This window comes from Erinaceus europaeus, chromosome 2, assembly GCF_950295315.1.
Source record: "Erinaceus europaeus chromosome 2, mEriEur2.1, whole genome shotgun sequence".
Taxonomy (NCBI): domain Eukaryota; kingdom Metazoa; phylum Chordata; class Mammalia; order Eulipotyphla; family Erinaceidae; genus Erinaceus; species Erinaceus europaeus.
Window position 1 is genome coordinate 200,080,323 of NC_080163.1, and position 21,457 is coordinate 200,101,779.

A 21,457-nucleotide genomic window follows, 5' to 3' on the forward strand; every position below is an offset into this window, starting at 1 on the left:
TTGTGATGATGATGATAGTGATGATGATGATGATGATAACAATGATAATAATCAGAGAGGGAAACAGGGCTCTGCTGGAGTGTTTGCAGTTCTTGCAACCTGGAGTCCTGGGTAGTGGACTGAGAGGCTGAAGACTAAGCAGGCAGCAAGGTGACTGCAGATCTCGTGCCCCTGAATTCTGAGGGGTGCACAGGAGTCCCCGGGTGAGTGAGTGTCTGTGTGGCTCCACGTGGGTGGCCCTCAGCCAGCTGTGTGTGGAGATTCCCTGGGGGTGGAACTCTGAAGTCTGGACTCCCACAGCCAGGGTGAGAGTCTGGGAGGTGAGCAGTCAGCAGGCACTTTCCTGTTCTCCCTTTGCCACCCAGCGCTCTGACGACGCAGACTCCTGGCACCTCCGCTTAGCCTCTGAGCATGGACACATCCTACAGCAGAGCGCCCGGCCCTCAGCTATGGGAGGACTTGTCCCTAGGTTCTCCTCTGCCCTCAGGGCCCAGGACCTGAACACTTCCCCCTCCACCCCAGAGGCTTTTACCTTTTACTTTGGTGCAATACACCAACTCCACTGCAAGTTCTGCTTTGTTTTTTCCTTTCTGGAAACAGAGTGTGTGTGTGTGTGTGATATATATATATATGCAATTTTTAGTTCATCACTGGTGTTTCATTATTTCAGGCTGAATTTTTTTCTAGTAGATTTCACCCATGAGGGGTCAGGTGTTGGTGCACCTCGTTAAACACACAGTACAGTGCACAAGGTTTCAGATTCAAGCCCCTGGTCCACACTTGCAGGGGGAAAGCTTCATGAGTGGGGGAGCAGGGCTATAGGTGTCTCTCTCTGTTTCACTCTCTGTCACCCCTCCCCTCTCAATTTCTCTCTGTCTTTATCCAGTAATAAACAAATAAAACAGTAGATTACACCCATGTACACAAACTCATATGCCAGCAAAGAGAAGGGGTGGGAGCTCACAGCACAAAAGCCTCCCTCCATGCATTAGGGACGGGGCTTGAACCTGGGTTGTGCCCAAGACAAAACAAGTTCACTCTGCACAGTGGTTTTGCATGTAGGAATGGCACTTGGGTTCACAACACTGTTCTTCTCTCCCTAAGGCGTTCCCCAACTTGGCTCTTCCCATTCCCATGCTTTCAGTAATTTTCTGGGGAGACTCCTTTGGGAGTTTCTGAATTCCTGTCCTCAGCTGCATTCTGCTGCGTGTCCACCAGGTGGCAGCAATCCCCATAGCTGTGTGTGGAATGAGGAGAGCTCAGGCATTGTGCACTGTGGATGGCCTGGTTGGAATTGCACAGAGGATTTCCAAAACATTTGCTCTTTCCTTTAGAGTTTGTTGTCCCCCTATTGGCTTTACAAATGGATGGCTTTTTTGTTAGTATCGGAGGACTGCTGATTGGGATCTTCTGAATACCAGTCCTCAGCTGCATTCTGCTGCGTGTCCACCAGATGGCAGCAATCCCCATAGTTGTGTGTAAGCATTTTGTGTAGTGAGGAGAGCTCAGGCATTGTGCACCGTGGATGCCTGGTTGGAATTGCACATAGATTCCCAAAAACGTCTAATCTTTTCTCTATGGTGTGCTGTTCCCCTCATTTGGCTTAACAAGTTTATGGGATTTCTCTGTTGGTCTGTGGAGACTGCAGATTGGGAGCTTCTGAATTCCTGTCCTCAGCTGCATTCTGCTGTATGTCCACAAGAGGGCAGAAAAACAGCAGGATGGAGCCTTGTGGGTGGTGCCCTAAGGACACTGGCCAATGAGATGCTGGCAGGGTTTCTGGTGGGGCCCAAAGACACTGGCCTATGAGAGAACAGGCACTGGCCAAGAGTGTGGCTCAGAGAGCAGCCTGCCAATGGGAGCCCAGGTATATGCAGGGATGGGGTTTGGGGAGGTGGGCCTTGTCTCTGGAAAGCTCTGAATCCCTGTCAGCAGAAGTGTCTCAGGGGCAGTCCTTACAGGTATCTTTCAATGAGTGTGTGGGCTGGGTGGACTTCCAGATGGCTGCCCAATCACTGAACTGGAGTGGTGACCTTCCTGGGCGTGTCCTAGTAACTGGCCTATCAGAGTTCAGGCGGTGGCCTGAGGGCAGGACTCGGTAGTAGCCCACCAATGAGAGCCCAGATACAGCACTTTGGCTGCTCCATTCTTGGCCTGAAGCAACTGTCTATGGGCTCCTGTTGAAAGAAGACCTGGGGGCTGGGGAGGTAGCTTAATTGTTATGTTAAGAGCTTTCCTGCCTGAGGTGTCAGGGTTTCAGGGTGAATCCCAAGCTCTCCAGCATAAGTCTGAGCTCAGCAGAGCTCTGGTCTCACTCTCAGATATATATGTAATTATTTTGTGTACATATATATAATTTTACCAGAGCCTTACTCCACCCAGTATCATGGTGTTGCAGGAACCTCAGAGGTTCAGGTATGAGAATCTCTTTGCATCACCATTCTGCTATCTCCCCCAGTTCATCTCACTCTCTTTGTATCTTCCTATATCTCTAGCTTTCATCACTAGACATAACAATAAAATATGATAAAATAGTAGTAAGAAAGGAGAGCTAGTTGGAAGTGACTGCCTTGTAGCTATTGTTTTTTTTTTCAGCCTCTCATTACTAAAAATATTTTAAAAAGTAAAGTAAAATAAAAATAATTTAAAAAGAAGTCCTGGGCTGAGAGTCAGTTTAGTACTCTCTGTATCTCTCTGTATCACAGTTCTCTCTGTATCTGTCTCACTCATTTATCTATCTATCTGTCAGTCCATCTATCATCTCAATAGCTGAATGTAATAATACAATAAAATACAAGTATTAAAAATAAGACCTTGTGGTCCAGGAGGTGGTGTAGTGGATAACCACAGGGGAACCCAACATGTGATACTGAGTTCAGTCCACGGCAGCACATGTACTGGAGTGATGTCTGGCTCTGTCTCTCTCTCTCTCCACCTATCTTTCTCATTAATAAATAAATAAAGTCTTTCAAAAGAAAGAAAAGAAAAGAAAAGCTTGTGTTTAAGAGCTATCTTAGGAGTTCTGCCAAAGAGTTTTGTCTTTGGTCGCAAGAACTCAGTTTCAATCCTCGGCACCACCATTAGCTTTAGCTTGGCAGTGTTCTGATGTTTCTCTGTGTTTTTCTCACTGGATCTGTGTCAGGAAAAGCAAGTGAAGATGATATTCAGAGAAATATGGGAGCCCTTTGGTTGGCTCTATCTCCTGTAAGGTGCATTCTGCTCCGTGTCCACAAGGCGGCAACATCACAGAGCAGGGCCCCTGCTAGGTAGGCAAGCTTTGCTCCCACTGGACCGCCCCCTTGGTCTGGACTAATTGTTCATTTGGGGAGGGTGTTTGCAGGCTGTTCACAGGATCTGTTCTTGGAAGTTAGAGAGTCAGGAGACAGTGTTTACTGGGCAGAGCACCAGGCTTGTGTGGCTGGGGCGCCAGATTCCTTGGCCTGGCAGGGTGACCACAGAGACAGAAGGGTCCTGGAGCTCTGCCTTTGCTCCCCCGTCTCTATGCCAGGGGTCAGTCTCTTTCTGTCCCCTGCACTGCTCAAACCCTGTTCCTGAAAATAAGTGATTTGAGCACCTGTGCTGGGGTGCTGGGCAGTGAGGAACCCGCTGGGGTTCCCAGACTTCCATGAGCCAAGAACCAGGGTTGGAGCCTAGTTCCCATCTGCACAGGGAGGAGAGGTGAGGCAGGTCAGCGGGGCTCAGTCTTTCCCTCTACCTATCTCGCTCACCCTCCCCTCTCAGTTTCTCAGCGGACTTAAACAGGAGGGGTGGGGTAGCAAAAGCCACCTGCAACCCTGCATTCATAGTGCTGGCACAGAGTCTCAGCTGTCAGCCTGGCGGTATCCAAGGTAGAAGAGGGGCGTGGGGAAGTAGCAAAATGCTAATGCAAAGACACTCTAACGCCTGAGGATCTGAAATCTCAGGTTCGATGCACCACACCGCCAGAAGCCAGAGCTGATCAGTACTCTCGGAAAAAAAAAAAAGAAAAGAATAGCAATTGGGAACGAAAAAAGTACGGACAAGAAGAAAGCTAAGAAAGAAAGAGAGAAAGAAAGAGATATTCGGGGGAAAGCACTTACGCAGGAACCCTCGCTGGTGGTGCTAGTGATTGAAATGGTAGAATAGAGACCAAGGCGGTGCTGCCGTCGGGCCAGCAGCCAGACACTGCATCCAAGTTTCCAGGGATCTGGGGAGGAGCTTCTTGTCTTTTTCCATGCTGCACAGCAATTCACACGTCTCTCAGGGGGAAACAGATGCCTGTGTTTAGCCAGGGATTCAAGCCTAGGGTTCAGCCAGTTAGGCATAGGAGGGGCGGGATTCAAACTGAGTCTCTCAGGTGTAAGAATCCCTGGCCTGCATTGAGCCCTCTGGCAGACTGCTCCTTTCTCTGCCTGGATCAATGATCTGTGGGCTCTGCTGAATGACGACCTTGGGGCCTGGGGACATAGCATAGTGGTTATGCCAAAGGCTCTCTGCTTGGTGTTCCAAGGCTTCCGGTTCAGCCCCCAGCTCTGTAGCATCAGGCTGAGCTGAGCAGTGCCTGGTCTCCCTCTCTGGTTCTTTTTTGTTTTTCTTACCAGACCGCAGCTTAACCCGGCATCATGCTGCTGAGGGAAACTGGCAGCTTCAAGTATGAGTCTCTGTGTCACCATTATGATAATTCCCTGCCCATGCCACTGTCTCTGCATCTTTCTCATGGATCTCTAGGTCTGGTTCTTAAAGATAACAATAAAATAAAATGGGATGAAGTCGTAAATAAGAAGAAAGATCTGGAGCAGAAGTGACTCCCGGCAGTTACTTATCATCATTCTCTCTTTAAATCTGTCTCTAATTACTAAGCTTATGAAAAAAGTACGGTATAATAAAATATTTGTACAATAACGACAATAATACTACAACAATAAAACAACAAGGGCAACAGAGAGGAAATAAATAAAATAAATAAATATTTTAAAAAACACACACACCAAAAAAATTAATAAAATATTTTTTAAAAAAAGGAACCTTGTGCTGGGAGACAGCTTAGTAGCTCGCATCCTTCTCTCTCTCCACATCCTCTCTCAATACCTAAATATAATATGATAAAATGCAAATATTTACAAGAAGCTGACTTTGGGCTTAGGAGCTATCTTAAGATTTCTGGCAAAGGCATTCATGCCTGTGGCTTCAAGAGCCCAGTTTCAGTCGCCAGCACCACCATGAGCATAAGCTTGAGCTGTTGTGGTCTTTCTCTGTGTTGTTCTCACTGGATGTGTGTGAGGAAAAGACAATACAGACAATATTCAGAGAAATAAAGTTTGGCTCTAGTCTCCCTTCACGTGCATTCTACTGCGTGTCCACAAGGCGGCGACATTTCATAGCAGTGCCCATGCTGGGTGCGCCTTGCTCCCATTGGACTGCCTGCCCCCTGGGTGTTGATGTGGGGAGGGTGTCTGCAGCCTGTTCACAGGCTCTGTTCTTGGCAGCTTCCTTGTCAGGAGCTAGAGAGAGGCAGGAGACAGAGCTGACTGGGCAGAGCACCAGCTTTGTGTGGCTGAGGAGCCTGGTTCTCTGGCCTGACAGTGGTGGGGGAAAAATAAAAACCTCTCATGCCTGAGGCTCTGAAGTCCCAGGCTCAATGCTTGCATCACCAAAACCAGAGCTGGTCAGTGATCCAATTTAAAAGACAAAAATTATGAGAAAGAAAAAAGAAGCAAATAAGAAAAAGGAAGAGAAAAGAAAAAGATATAAGAAACAAAGAAATAATGAAAGGGATAGAAAATGGGGAGAAAGCACAGATGCAGGATCCCACCAAGTGGAGCTGGGATGGGACTGGTAGAATGAAGGACGAGGCTGGTGCTTGTCGCTGCGCCAGCAGTCGGGAGGTGCCTCCAAGCTGTATAACTGTGTACAGGGCCTGGGTCGGCTGAGGTCACACACGCAAGAATCCTTCAAGGGGCTTTATCCCTTCCTAGCTGTGCACCCAGGAAGGCTCTGAGCTGGCCGCCTCCGGGGGACAGCAGGCTGCTCAGTGCACAGGCCTTGGATGGTGATGTCTGAGTTCTCCTGCCCTTTGTCTGAGCCAGAAATGCTCTGAATCTCTCTCTGTCTCTGTCTCTCTCCCCTAGTTGCTGTGTGATAGGTAATAGATAACATCGTGAAAAAGTTGCATTCTAAATTGATGCCATTTTGGAAAAAAAAAGATCAGAGATAGAGATAGAAACCCAGTTGGCTTGGGGATTGCTGAGTGCTAGGAAAATGGGAAATCCACCCACGGGAGCAGAGTTTTGCCCACTTCAAAGGGGGATGAGAGTCAAGGTCTCCTGTGTCCGGGCATCTGGTGAGTTTGCATTTTCCATCCAGTACAGGAATTCACTTTTCTACAGGGGGAAACAGGTTGTGTATTTCGCTGAGCTAATAAAGAGGAGATCACAGCAGTTAGGCCTGGGAAGGGCAGGGGATCAAACTGGGGCTCTAGGTGTGAGAAGCCCTGTCCTGCACTGAGCCCTCTGGCAGGCTGCCCCATTCTTGGCCTCAATCAACAATCAGTGGGCTCATGTTGAAAGCAAGACTATGGGGGCTGGGTTAATAGCCTAATGGGTATGTCAAAGGCTTTCATGTTTGATGTTCCAAGGTTTCAGGTTCAATCCCCAGCTCAGCTCTCCAGCTTGAGTCTGAGCTGAACAGTGTTCTGGTCTCACTCTGATTTCTTTTCTTTCTTTCTTTTTTTTTTTGTACGGAGCATTGCTCAGCCCCTGGGTGATGCTGTTGGGGGAACCTCAGCTTCAGGTAAGAGAGTTTCTTCCCCTCACCATTATCAGATCTTTTCCTGCCCATCTCACGCTTTCTGTATCTTTATCATACTTATTATGTTATTTTCTCTAGCTCTCATTACTAAATATAACAATAAAATAAAGTAGTAAGTAATAAAGGAGAGCTTGGGCAAAACTGACTGCCTAGGAGTTATCAACATGCTTTCTTTCAACCTCTCTCTCTCACTATTAACATGATTAAGAAAGCAAAGTAAAAAAAACAAATTAAGAAAAGAAGGCATTGGGCTGACACAGCTTAGTAGTTCACATCAGTGTGTGTGTGTGTGTGTGTGTGTGTGTTCCTCTGTCTCTCAATAGCTAGGTACAATTATACAATAAAATGCAAATATTTAAAAATGGGAAGACCTTGGGCTCAGGAGCTATCTTAGGAATTCTGCCAAAGACATTCATGCCTGTGGCTTCAAGATCCCACTTTCCATCCCTGGCACCATCGTGAGCTTGAGCTGAGGGGTGTTGTGTGGTTTCTCTGTGTGTTTTTCTTACTGGGTCTGTATCAGGAAAAGACAATGAAGACAATATTCAGAGAAATACGGGAGCCCTTTGCATGGCTCTTGTCTCCCTTGAGGTGCATTCGACTCCGTGTCCACAAGGCGGCAACATTTTCCAGCAGTGTGCCTGCTGGCCACACCTTGCTCCCACTGGACTGCCCCCTTGGTTGTTCATGTGGGCAAGGTGTTTGCAAAATACAGATATATATGTATTTTGTCTCCAGGGTTATCACTAGGGCTCAGTGCCTGCACTATGAATCCACTGCTCTTAGAGGCTATTTTTTCCCTTTTGTTGACTTCATTGTATAATGTTATTGTTATTATTGTTATTGTTGTTGTTGGATAGGACAGAGAGAAATGGAGAGAGGAAGGGGAGACAGAGAGGGGAAGAGAAAGACAGACACCTGAAGACCTGCTTCACTGCTGGTGAGAACCCTGCAGGTGGGGGCCAGTTTTATTTTATTATTTTATTGTTACCCTGTTTTATTTTATTTTTATATTAGGGATGAGAGCTAGAGACCCATGAGAAAGATACAGAGGGGGGCTGAGTGGTAGCACAGCGGGTTAAGTGCACATGGTGTGAAGCACAAGGACCAGTATAAAGATCCCAGTTCGAGCCCCCGGCTCCCACCTGCAGGGGAGTCACTTCACAGGTGGTGAAGCAGGTCTGCAGGTGTCTATCTTTCTCTCCCCCTCTGTCTTCCCCTCCTCTTTCCATTTCTCTCTGTCCTATACAACAACAACATCAATAACAATAACAACAATAATAGCTACAACAACAATAAAAAACAACAAGGGCAACAAAAGGGAAAATGAATAAATAAGATTTAAATTTTTAAAAATAAAGTAAAATAAAACAGGATAAAATAGTAAATGAGAAAGAAGAGCTTGGGCAGAAGCAACTGTCTCTTAGTTCTCATCCTTCTCTCTTTAAACCCATCGCTCATTACTAAACTTATCAACAAAGTAAGGTGAAACATGACTAGAAAAGCAGTTCTGGGGTGGGCCACAGCTTAGTAGCCAAGCTCTTTCTCTCTCTGTCTCTGTGTCTCAATAGCTACATATAATAGTACAATAAAATGCAAATATTTAAAGGAAGATGTCAGGCTTAAGAGCTCTGTTAGGAGTTCTGCCAAAGACAGAATTTCATGCCTATGGCTTTAAGAACCCAGTTCCAATCCCCACCACCATCTTGAGCTTGAGCTGAGCAGTGCGGTGGTGTTTCTCTGTGTGTTTTTCTCACTGGATGTGTGTGAGGAAAAGACAATACAGACAATATTCAGAGAAATAAGGGAGCCTTTTGCAGGGCTCTAGTCTCCCTTCAGGTGCATTCTACTGGGTGTCCACAAGGCGGCGACATTTCTCAGCAGGGGCCCTGCTGGGTGCGCCTGGCTCCCACTGGACGGCCCCCTTGGGTGTTCATGTGGGGAGGGTGTTTGCAGCCTGTCCACAGGATCTGTTCTTGGCAGTTTCCTTGCCAGGAGCTAGAGAGAGGCAGGAGATAGTGTTGACTGGGCAGAGCACCAGGCTTGCGAGGCTGAGGTGCCAGGTTCCCTGGCCTGGCAGGCTGGCTGGCCACAGAGACACATGGGCCCTGCAGCTCTGCCTTTGTTCCCCGTCTCTGTCCCTGGGGTCAGTCCCTTTGTGTCTCCTGCACTATTCAAAGCCCCTTCCAGGTAAAAGGCGACTGGAGATCCTCTGCTGGGTGCTGGGCAGTGACCAGCCCTATGGAGTCCCAGACTTGCACAAGGACCAGGCTGGGAGCCCCGTCCCATCTGCAGGGAGACGAGAGGTGAAGCGGGTGTGCGGGAGCATCTTTTTCTCTCTCCCTATCTCCCTCCTGTTCTTTATAATTTCAGGTACTTTAAAATCAAAGTGAAAGAACAAATGGAAGAGGCTGGGGGTGTCGCCATTGGCACCCTGGATTCCTAGTGCGGGCACAGGGCCTCAGCAAGAAACCTAGTGGTCTCAAAACTGGGAAATGGGGTGAGGGGAGATTCCACAGGGTGGTGCAGGGACACTCTCATGCCTGAGGCTCTGAAGTCCCAGATTCAAAGCCCCACACCACCATAAGACAGCTGATCAATGCTCCGATTTTAAAAAAAAAAGGAGAGAGAGAGAGACAAAAAACAAGAAAGAAAGATATTGAAAGAAACGCAAATAAGCAGAATGAGAAAAAACCACATACAAAAATCTGTTTGAAAAGGAAGGAAGGAACAGAAACGGGAGAGAGCACACATGCAGGATCCCTCACAGGAGGTGCTGGGGATTGAACTGGTGGAATAAAGGACAAGGCTGGTGCTTGTCACTGGGCAGCAAGCAGGAAGGGCAGCCAAGTTGCATAGCTGTGCTCAGGGCCTGGGGTCAGGGTGGAGGCCACACAAGCAGGGACCCTTCAATGGGATTTATTCCTTTCCTGTTGTTGACCCAGGAAGGCTCTGAGCTGGCCCCTCATGTACACAAAGGTCTCTGGAGTCCCAGGAGGTGGGTCAGCGCACAGGGCCTTGGAGGGTGAGGTCTGCGTTCCTCTGACTTTTGTCTGAGCAAGAAATGTTCTGAATCTCTCCCTCTCTTTCTTTCCTAATTGGTATGTGATACATAATACATAACATCCTGAAAATGTTGCATTCTAAATTGATGCTATGTTTTTAAAAAAAATCAGAGAGAGAGAGAGAGAGAGAGAGGTAAATCAAAGTGGGTTGGGGATTGCTCAGTGCTAGGAAAATAGAAAACCCACCCAGCAGGAGCAGAGTTTTGCCAGTGCAAGGGGGGTGTGAGTCCAGGTCTCCTCTGTGTCCAGGGATCTGGGGAGCTCACATTTCCCAGGCTGCACAGGAAGTCACTGTTTCCTACACGGGAAACAGTTTTCTATGTTTACGCAAGTCAGTCAAGAATAGGGTTCACAGCATTTAAGCCTCGGAAGGGCAGGTAATGAACTGGGGCTCTCGGGTGTGAGAATCCCTGTCCTTCCTGCACTGATCCCTCTGCCAGGCTGCTCCATTCTTGGCCTGAATCAACACTCTGTGGGCTCATGTTGAAGGAAGGCCTTGGTGTCTAGGTAGATATCATAATGGTTATGTCACAGGCTTTCTGCTTGATGTTCTTTTTTTAATTGTTGTAGTTATTGTTATTTTTGATGTCATTGTGGTTGGTTAGGACAGAGAGAAATGGAGAGAAGAGGGGAAGACATAGAGAGGGGGAGAAAAAGGCAGACACCTGCAGACCTGCTTCACTGCCTGTGAAGCAACTCCCCTGCAGGTGGAGATCCGGGACTCGAACCGGGATTCTTATATTATATCAGTCTTTGTGCTTTGCGCCACGTGTGGTTAACCCACTGCACTACCGCCGAACTCCCCAATGTTCTTTTTTTAATATTTATTTATTTATTCCTTTTTGTTGCCCTTGTTTTTTGTTATAGTTATTATAGTTGTTATTGTTATTGATATCATCGCTGTTGGATAGGACAGAGAGAAATGGAGAGAGGAGGCAAAGACAGAGAAAGACAGACACCTGCAGACCTGCTTCACCGCTTGTGAAGCGACTCCCCTGCAGGTGGGGAGCCAGGGGCTTGAACCAGGATCCTTAGGTCAGTCCTTGTGCTTTGCACCATATGCACTTAACCCACTGCACTACCGCCTGACTCCATATGCTTGATGTTCTAAGGGTTCAGGTTCACTCCCTAGCTCCCCAGCTCCCCAGCTTCCCAACATAATCTGAGCTAGCAGTGCTGTGGTTTCACTCCCTTTTTTTTTTTTTTAGATTTTATTTATTATTAATGAGGAAGGAGAAGAGAGAGAAAGAACCAGACATCACTGGCACATGTTCTATTGGGAATCAAACTTTGGACCTTAAGCTTAAGAGTCCAGTGTTTTATCCATTGTGCCTCCTCTCTGACCCACCCAACCCCCCCTTTTTTTTTTTACCAGAGCCTGGCTCCACGCAGCATCCTGCTGTTGAGGGAACCTCAGAGCTTCTGGTATGAGAGTCTCTTTCCATCCTTACTATGATTCCTGCCCCCGCCCATGTCAGTCTGTGTATCTTCCTCATGGGTCTCTACCTCTCATTCCTAGAGATAACAAAATAAAATAGGTGAAAATAGTAGATAAGAAAGAAGACATTGGAGGGGCCCGGCACACCTGGTTAAACACCCACACATTACAGGGCGTAAGGACCCAGGTTCAAGCCCCTGGTCCCCACCTGTAAGGGGAAAGCTTCACAAGTCACGAAGCAGAGCTGCAGGTGTCTCTCTGTCTCTTTCCCTCCCTCTCCTCCCTCTCAATTTCTCTCTGTCTCTATGGAATAATAAAAATAGCTAAAGAAAAATAAAAAACTGAAAAAGACACTGGGCATAGTTGACTGCCTGATACTATCATCTTTCTTTAAAACTATCATTACTAAAACTATTAACAACCAAAAGTAAAATAAAAGTCATTAAAATGGAAGACCTTGGGCTGTGAGATAGCTCAGTAGCAATCATGATTCTCTCTCTTTCTGTCTCTCAATAGCTACATATAATAATAGCATGGAATGAAAATATTTAAAATAACTAGACCTTGTGCTTAGGAATTATCTTAGAAGTTCTGCCAAAGATTTTCATATCTGTGGCCTCAAGAATCCAATATCAGTCCCTGGCACCATCCTGAGCTTGAGCTGGGCAGTGCTGTGGTGTTTCTCTGTGTGTTTTTCTCACTGGATGTGTGTGAGGAAAAGACAATCAAGACGATATTCAGAGAAATACGGGAGCCCTTTGCTGGGCTCTAGTCTCCTTTCAGGTGCATTCTACTCCGTGTCCACAAGGCGGCGACATATCTCAGCAGTGCCCCTGCGGCCGCGCCTGGCTCCCACTGGACTGCCCTTGGGTGTTCATGTGGGGAGGGTGTTTGCAGTCTGTTCACAGGGTCTGTTCTTGGCAGCTTTCTTTCCAGAAACTTGAGAGAGGCAGGAGAGAGCTGACTGGGCAGAGCACCAGGCTTACGAGGCTGAGGCAATAGACTCTCAGGCCTGACGTGGTGCAAAAACACTCTCATGCCTGAGCCCCTGAAGTTCCTGGTTCAAAGCTTGCACCACCATAACCAGAACTGGTCATTACTCTGATTTAAAAAAAACTAAAATTAAGAGAAAGAAAAAAGAAGCAAATAAGAAAAAGAAAGAAAGAAATTCTTCTGAGAAAAAGAGATAAGAAACAAACACAGAATGAAAGGAATAGAAAATGGGGAGAGAGCACACATGCAGGATCCCTCACAGGTGGTGCTGGGGATTGAACTGGTGGAATGAAGGGCAGCGCTGGTGCTTGTCACTGGGCAGCAAGCAGGAAGGGCAGCCAAGTTGCATAGCTGTGCTCAGGGCCTGGGGTCAGGGTGGAGGCCACACAAGCAGGGACCCTTCAAGGGGATTTATTCCTTTCCTGTTGTTGACCCAGGAAGGCTCTGAGCTGGCCCCTCATGTACACAAAGGTCTCTGGAGTCCCAGGAGGTGGGTCAGTGCACAGGGCTTTGGATGGTGATGTCTGGGTTCGTCTGCCCTTTGTCTGAACAAGAAATGCTCTAAATCACTCTCCCTCCCTCTTTCCTAATTGGTGTGCGATAGGTAATACGTAACATCTTGAAAACGTTGCATTCTAAATTGATGCCATCAAAAAAAAAAGATCAGAGGATCAGAGAGAGAGATGGAAATCCCATTGGTTTGGGGATGTTCAGTTCCAGGAACATGGAAAACCCACCCAGCAGAGCAGAGTTTTGCCCACTGCTGGGGGATGAGAGTCAAGGTCTCCTCTGTGTCCAGGGATCTGGAGAGTTTGCATTTCCCAGGCTGCACAGGAATTCACATTTTTTTCTATGAGGGGAAACAGGTTTGCTATTAGGCAAGGCAGTCAAGAGAAGGGTTCAAAGCAGTTGTGTAAGGGCAGGACAGGGAATGGAGCTGGGGCTCTGAGGTGTGAGAATCCCTGACCTGCATTGAGCTCTCTGGCAGGCTGCTCCTTTCTGGGATCAGGATTCTGAATCAAGAATCTGGGATCATGTTTAAAAATACATTGTGAGCTAGTTGATAGCATAATGGTTATGTTAAAGGCTCTATGCTTGGTGTTCCAAGGCTTCAGGTTCAATCCCCAGATCTCCAGCATAAATCTGAGCCGAGTAGTGCTATGGTTTCAATCTGGGATTTATTTTTACCAGAGCCTGACTCCACCCTGGACCCTGGTGTTGAGGGAACCTCAGAGATTCAGGTATGAGAGGAGTCTCTTTGCATCACCATTATGACACCTACCCCTGTCCATGTCAGTGTGTCTGCATCTTTCTCATGGGTCTCTAGATCTCACTTCTAAAGGTAACAATAAATGAAATATAATGAAATAGTAAATTAGAAAGGAGAGTAGGAGAGTTTGGCAGAAGTGACCACCTCATAGTTATCATCTTTCTCTCTTTAAACCTATTTTTCATTCATTTAAATTATTAATAAAGAAAAGTAAAGTAAAAATATTAAAAAATAACAAGTCCTTGTTATGGAGGATAACGTTAGCTAGCACCGCCATATTCTCTCTCTCTTTCTCTCTCTCTTGCAATAACTAAATGTAATAACAGCATAAAATGAAAATTATTAAAATAAGTAAACTTTGGGCTTAGCGGCTATATTGGGAACTCAGCCAAAGACTTTCATGCCTGTGGCTTCAAGAACCCAATTTCAATCCCTGGCTCCATCCTGAGCTAGAACTGAGTGGTGTGGTGGTGTTTCTCTGTGTGTTTTTCTTATTGGAGGTGTGTGACAATGAAGAAAATATTCAGAGAAATACAGGAGCTCTTTCCTGGGCTCTGGTCTCCCTTGAGGTGCATTTCCCTCTGTGTCCACAAGGCGGCGACATTTCTCAGCAGTGCTCCTGCTTGGCTGGCCTGGCTCCCACTGGAGGGTCCCCTTGGGTGTTCATGGCGAGGAGTTTGCAGTCTGTTCACAGGCTCTGTTCTTGGCAGCTTCCTTGCCAGGAGCAGAGAGAGGCAGGAGACAAGTTGACTGGTTAGAGCACCAGGCTTGCGTGGTTGAGGCACCAGGCTCTCTCAGAGAGAAAGAACAAATAGGAGGGTGTTGGGGAGGGGGTGGGGAAGCTGCGGGCCACTCTGCTTCCTAGTGCTGGCACAGAGCCTCAGCAACCCACCTAGTGGCAGCCAAACTAGAAAAGGGACCAGGGGCAGACACCAGAATGGGGATGCAAAGACACTCTCAGGCCTGAGGCTCTGGAGTCCCAGGTTTAATCCCCAGCACCAGCATAAGCCAGAGCTGATCAGTGCTCTGGTAAAAAAAAAAAAAAAAAAAAATATATATATATATATATATATATATATATATATATATATATATATATATAAAAGGAGGAAAAATCAAAGAATGGAAAGGGGAATAAAGTACAATCAGTGATATATTGCACCAAAGAAGACAGCAGGGTAGGGTTCAGGATTCAGGTCCTGGAAAATAATGACAGAGGAGGACCTAGAAGGGAGTTGTTATATAGAAAACTGAGGGTAGGAGTAGATAGCATAATGGTTATGCAAACAGGCTTTGAGGGTCAGAAGCCCTAGGTTCAATGCCCCATACCACCATAAACCAGAGCTGATTAGTGCTCTGGTAAATAATAACAATAATAATAATAATAATAATATTAAATGTTTAAAAAAGAAAACTGAGAAATACTGTATTTTGCTGTCAACTCTAAGCCATTAATGCCCCAATAAAGTAGAATAATATTTGACAAAAAAGACAATAAAAGGGCGATGGATAATAATAAAAAAGTACAAACAAGAAGAGATGAAAGGAATAGGAAAAAGGGAGGGGCAAAGCACATCTGCAGGAACCCTCACAGGTGGTGCTGGGAGTGAACTGGTAGAATGAAGGACAAGGCTGGTGCTTGTCACTGGGCCAGCAAGCAGAAACTGCATCAAAGTTTCCAAGCTGTGCACAGTGCCTGGGGTCAGGGTGGAGGTCACCCCAGCAGGAATCCTTCAAGTAGATTCATTCCCTTGGGGCTGTTGACCCAGGAAGGCTCTGAACTGCCCCCCCCACATTGAGACAAATGTCTCTGGTGTCCCACGAGGTGGGTCAGTGTACAGGGCCTTGGATGGTGAGGTTTGAGTTCCTCTGACATTTGTCTGAGGAAGAAATGCTGTGTGTGTGTGTGTGTGTGTCTGTCTGTCTGTCTCTCTCCCTGTTGGTGTGTTATAGGTAATAAATAACACCTTGAAAATGTTACATCCTAATTTGATGCCATTTTGAAAGAAATTCAGAGAGAGAGGGAGAGATGGAAATCACATTGGCTGGGAGATTGCCAACTTCTAGGAAAAGGCAAAGTCCCCTGAGCGGGGGCAGGGGGAGGGGGCAGAGTTGTTCCCACGACAAGGGCCGGAAGTGGGGAGTGAGTCTCCTCTTTGGCCAGGCATGCGGAGAGTTTGCATTTGCCGTACTGCACAGGAAGTCACTCTTTTCTACAGCGGGAAACAGGTTTGTGTATTTAGCCAAGTCAGTCAGGACAGGGAGTCACAGCAGTTAGACCTGGGAAGGGCCAGGAACTGGGGTCTCAGGTGTCAGCATCACTGCCCTGCATGGAGCCGTGTGGCAGGCTGCTCCCTTCTGGGCCTGAACCAACAGTCTGTGGACTCCTGCTGAAAGAAGCCCTTGGGGGCCAGGCAGAGAGCTTGCTGGTTAAGTGAAAAGCTTTCATGCCTGAGATTTCAAGGCTTCAGGCTGAATTCCCCTGCTCTCCAGCATAAGTCTGAGCTGACAGTGCTCTGCTCTCACTTTGAGTTATTTATTTATTTATTTATTTATTTATCTTATTCATTCTTTTTTTTTTTTAATTTTTTTATTTGAGAAAGGATTAGTGAACAAAAGCATAAGGTAGGAGGGGTACAACTCCACACAATTCCCAACACCCAATCCTCGTAACCCACCCCCTCCCATGGTAGCTTTCCCATTCTCTATCCCTCTGGGAGCATGGACCCAGGGTCGTTGAGGGTTGCAGAAGGTAGAAGGTCTGGCTTCTGTAATTGCTTCCCCGCTGAACATGGGCGTTGACTGGTCAGTCCATACCCCCAGTCTGCCTCTCTCTTTCCCTAGTAGGGTGTGACTCTGGGGAAGCTGAGCTCCAGGACACATTGGTGGGGTCTTCAATCCAGGGAAGCCTAGCCAGCATCCTGGTGGCATCTGGAACCTGGTGATTGAAAAGAGAGTTAACATATGAAGCCAAACAATTTGTTGAGCAATCATGGATCCCAAGCTTGGAATAGTGGAGAGGAAGTGTTAGGGAGGTACTCACTGCAAACTCTAGTGTAGTCCTGCTTTCAGGTATATATTTTGCAGTAGTTTATGGATAAGTGTGCACATAAGCTCTCTCTCACAGAAACTGGTGTATATCTAGGTTATGGGACTTTGTTGGAAAGTGAACTACCTGAGATGAAATTAAGAGTGTACTATTAAAGGAAAGGTCTCACCCAAGTAATGAAGCTGAAGGGTTGTCATTCCACACGTGAAGTCTCTGGATACATTCTGAGGTGAAGCATGTTGAGGTAGCAATCGTTGCTTTGGTTAGGTTGTGATCGGCAGATGCAATGTTATTTGGTTTGGATTGGGAGATGCATACAGCATTCTTTTTTTTTTTTTTTTTTTACCAGAGCCCTGCTCAGCCCTGCATCGGTGAGCCAGGACCCAGAGAACTCCAGGTATGAGAGTCTCTTTGCATCAGCATTATGATTCTACCCCTGCCCACCTCACTCTCTCTGTATCTCTAGCTGTCATTACTAAACATCAGAAGAAAATAAAATATAAAAAATAAATAAAAAGGAGAGCTTGGGTGAATGTGACTGCCTACTAGTAGTTGTCTTTCTCTCTTTAAACCCATCTCATTACTCAAAATAGTAACAAAGTAAAGTCAAAATATTTTAAAAGAAATTCTTTGGCTGTGAGACAGCTTCTATTTCTCTCTCTGTTTCCTCACTCTCTCTCTCTCACTTTCTATCACTCCATAGCTAAATATAATAATACAGGAAATTACAAATATTAAAAATAAAAAGACCTTTTGTTTATGAGCTATCTTAAAGAGTTCTGCCAAGGACTTTCATATCTGTGGCTTCAAGAATCCAGCTTCAGTCCCTGGAGCCCCCTTTAGCTTGAGCTGACAGTGTTCTGGTGTTTCTCTGTGTTTCTCTCCCTGGATCTGTGTCTGGAAAAGCAAATGAAGAGAATATTTGGAGAAATAATGAGGGCCCTTTGGTTGGCTTTAGTCTCCCATAGAGTGCATTCTGGTCTGTGTCCACAAGGCGGCGACATGACACAGCAGGGCCCCTGCTGGGCCGGCCCGTTGGTCTGGAGCTTTGCGCAGGGTGCTTGCAGTCTGCTCACAGGATTTGTTCTTGAGAGCTTCCTTCCCAGGAGCTAGAGAGAGGCAGGAGACAGGGCTCAGTGGGCATAGCACCAGGCTTACGAGGCTGGTTCCCTAGAGAGTCCTGGAGCTCTGCCTTTGCTCCCCCTGTGTCTGTGCCATGGGTCAGTCCCCTTCCGTCTACTGCACTGCTCCAGCCTTACAGGAAAAAAAAAAGATAGCTCAGTAGGTTAAGCGCACATGGCGCAAAGCGCAAGGACCAGCATAAGGATCCTGGTTTGAGCCCCTGGCTCCCCACCTGCAGGTGGGTCGCGTCACAGCAGGTCTGCAGGTGTCTTTCTTCTCTCCCCCTCTCTGTCTTCCCTTCCTCTCTTGATTTCTCTGTCCTATCCAACATCAGTAACAACAATAATAATAACCACAGCAATGATAAAACAACCAGGGCAACAAAAGGGAGAAAAGAATAGCCTCCAGGAGCAGTGGATTTGTAGTGCAGGCACCAAGCCCCAGCAATAACCCTGGAGGCAAAAAAAAAAAATGTTGATTTGAGCAGCTCTGCTGTGCTGCTGGGCTGTGAGGAACCTGCTGGAGTTCCCAGACCTCCGGGCACAAGAACCAGGGATGGAGCCCCGTTCCCAGCCTGCAGTGGGAGGAAAGGTGAGGCAGGTCTGCAGGGGTCTCTCTTTCTCTCCACGTCTCTATCTCAGCCCTTCCTATCAATTTCTCAGTGCACTTTAAACTCAGAGGGAAAGAACAAATGGGAGGGTGTTGGGGTGGGGAGCTGCCAGCAACCCTGGCTTCCTAGTGCTGGCACGGAGCCTCAGCAATCCACCTAGTGGCATCCAGACTAGAAAGGGGGCAGGGCTAGGTACCAGAATGGTGATGCAAAGACACTCTCAGGCCTGAGGCTCTGAAATCCCAGGTTCAATGCCCCACACCACCAACAGCGATAATAACAAACCAGTTTCTTTATTTTTGCCTCCAGGGTTATCATGAGGGTTCAGTGCCAGCACTGCGAATGCACTGCTCCTGGAGGCCTTTTTTTTTCTTTCTATTTTATTGGATAGGACAGAGAAATGGAGAGAGGAAAGGGGATCTAGAGAGGGAGAAAGACAACTTCACACCTGCTTCACTGCTCATGAGGTGTCCCCCCTGTGGGTGGGGAGTGGCGGCTGAAACCCTGGCCCTCGCGTGGTCCTTGTGCACAGCACTGCCCATGCTGAACCGGGGCACCACTGTCTGGCCCCATGAATGAATGTCTTTCTATTTTAACTTCCATTCTGGGATAGATAAAAAGATGGCCTCTGAGCAGTTGCCTGGGACGCTGGGGACATTGAGAACATGCCGTGCTGGTTAGTGGGGACAGTCCAGTGTTCCCCAGCAGAGACCTGGAGCTGACACACGCCAACTCCCGCCCCAGGCGCAGACCTCCAGGGCTTTCCAGCTCCTCCGCTGCCTCAGGCTCATCACCGCAATCGCCTGGGCTCCCCCACCAGGTGACTTTTATTTCAGAAGGAAAGAGAGACGGAGGGAAGAACTCGCAGCTCTGAAGCTTCCTCCTTCAGAGGCCGTGTCTTGCCGTCACCCAGCGGGCATCTCACCTCCTCACAGGTCAGAAACTAGTTCTGTGCCCACTATGCCCTGGAGTTCTGTTTGATTTCCTTGTCTGAAATAGTCTCTTGTTTTGTCAAGTCGGCATTCAAATCTTCAATAATCTTGACAGGTAGGATGTAGGCGAGTAGGCAGATAGGTATGTGATGCTTACATACACAGATGTATATATATATTACAAATATATATATATATTTGTAATGAGAGGGAAGTAAGGAGGGAGCAGGTGAGAGAGAGCATGTGCATCACTCTGGACCATGTGGTGCCTGGCGTGGAACTCGGGTCTCCTGCTAGAGGGCCCGGCACTGTAGCCGCTGTGCCACCTCCTGAGCCCCGTGGCCGTGAGGCGTCCGAGCGCACGGTTTGCACGCACATTGTGCAGCTCTCAGCTGGGCCTCACGGGGGAGTGATTAAGGTTTGCAAAGACCTTCAAACGAGTGCGCTGGATAGATTTCACCTGGGGGAGAAGCCCTGCTGACCAGAGGGGAAGGAGGAGAAAACACCTAAGAGACGCCAGGACGGGACAGACAGACAGAAGACGGTGGAGGAAGAGGGGACCGGCATCTCCGCTTAGGACAACACAGTACGTGCTGTTTCCTGCATCTGTGAAATCTTTTGTAGAAAAACAGAGATGGTGAAGCTGCCATGGGGGAGGAGTGGGGGGGCTGTCAGCAGTCTCACAACGGCCTGGGCTTTCCACAGGGCAACCTTGGGCTCAGCGAGTCTGGAATCTTTTGCCATCACCCAGAAAACTCTGGGTCCCTGGGACACTTGACTGCAGTTTGCTCTTGGCCCATCATATGCTCCTGAATCCTTAAACCTTTCTCCTCAGAAAAGCTCTAAGATCTGTCTCTCGGCTGCACTCAAGACCCAGGCGCCAGCTGCCGTGCCGGGTAGTCAGAGAGCCGGTGCCGATCCCACAGGGCCCGGGACACAGGTCGAGCTTTATCCCGGGACCTGCTTTCTGCCCTGTTCCAGCCTGTCCTTCCACCTCTGGGGCTGAAAACTAAAATCATTAATCACTGTGGTTGTGTTCACGGCAGACTTTTTGTCCGAGAACTCAGGGAACAGCAGAGCTAGGATTTTCCTCACTTTTATTTTATCTCTGCTTCCTGGTGTGTCACTCAGCCCGTCCCCTCCTGCCACTCTCAGCAGTCTGGATGGCAGAGGAGGCTGGAGTCCAGCAGCAGAGGACAGAGGACGCCCTGCAGACTCCTGCAGTTTGTACTGGAAAGACAAAAACTCACCTCAGGGAATCAGACCTGGAGAGGTTTCATGGTTTGTGAGTTTCTCCTGTGGTTTAAGCAACAGGTTTCTAGGGGGCTCCCTCCTCCCAACCCCCTCCCCATCTTTATTTAATGAGAGTTAATGAAAATAAAACGCATCAATAAAAATAAACTGCTTCATGTTGTCAATGCAATTTCTACAGCAGCTAGAACCGGAGACCTGGGACTTACAAGGTAAGTCGCCCCCACAGGGCTCCTGAGCCAGCCGCCACCTTCCGAGGCCATTTGAGTCTCCTCCAGGCTGCTGGGAATAAGGCTCAAGCAAGTGTGAAAAAGTTTCTGGGGGTGTCCCGATCCTGAGACCTGGGACGTGAGAGGCGAGAGCTCTCTCAGTGTTCCTATGGGGCCTCCCTCCCACCCTCCTCAGACTTTTGCCTACAAGTGTCCTGCAGGACCCAACAAGCAGGAAAAACACTTGTCTCCTGGGGGGATCCGATCCCGGGACCTGGGACGTGAGAGGCAGGAGCGCTGAGCATGTTTCTATTGTCCCTCCCACCCACCCTACGCGGATTTTTGCCTACAAGTCTCCTTCAGGCAGCAAAGCTTGACCAAGTGTGAAAAGCATCTGGGGGTCCTAAGTGTCTAGGGGATCCTGGGGGGGTCCTAAGTGTCTAGGGGATCCTTGGGGGGGCCTATCGGGGAGGCTCTACCTCCTTTCCTACCCTACCTACCTCCTTCCCTACCTACCTACCTACCCCCTTCCCTACCTACTTACCTCCTTCCTCCTACCCCCTTCCCTACCTACCTACCTTCCTACCTCCCAGCTCCTACCTCCTACCTCCTACCTCCTACCTCCTTCCCAGCTCCTACCTCCTACCCAGCTCCTACCTCCTACCCCCCTCCCTCCCTCCCTCCCTCCCTCCCTCCTTCCCAGCTCCTGGCTCCTACCTACCTGCCTCCTTC

At 47.9% G+C, this 21,457-nt stretch overlaps 2 long non-coding RNA genes across 2 annotated transcripts; both read left to right on the plus strand.

Annotated features, from left to right (window-relative positions):
* The first annotated feature begins 5,409 nt into the window (after positions 1 to 5,409).
* On the plus strand, positions 5,410 to 19,427 carry LOC132536862 (uncharacterized). The gene is made up of 3 exons (XR_009548410.1): positions 5,410 to 6,768; positions 16,951 to 16,998; positions 19,154 to 19,427. It is a non-coding gene; the product is annotated as an uncharacterized LOC132536862 (long non-coding RNA).
* A 56-nt stretch (positions 19,428 to 19,483) lies between these two features.
* On the plus strand, positions 19,484 to 20,649 carry LOC132537055 (uncharacterized). The gene is made up of 2 exons (XR_009548565.1): positions 19,484 to 19,851; positions 19,971 to 20,649. It is a non-coding gene; the product is annotated as an uncharacterized LOC132537055 (long non-coding RNA).
* The last annotated feature ends 808 nt before the right edge of the window (positions 20,650 to 21,457 follow it).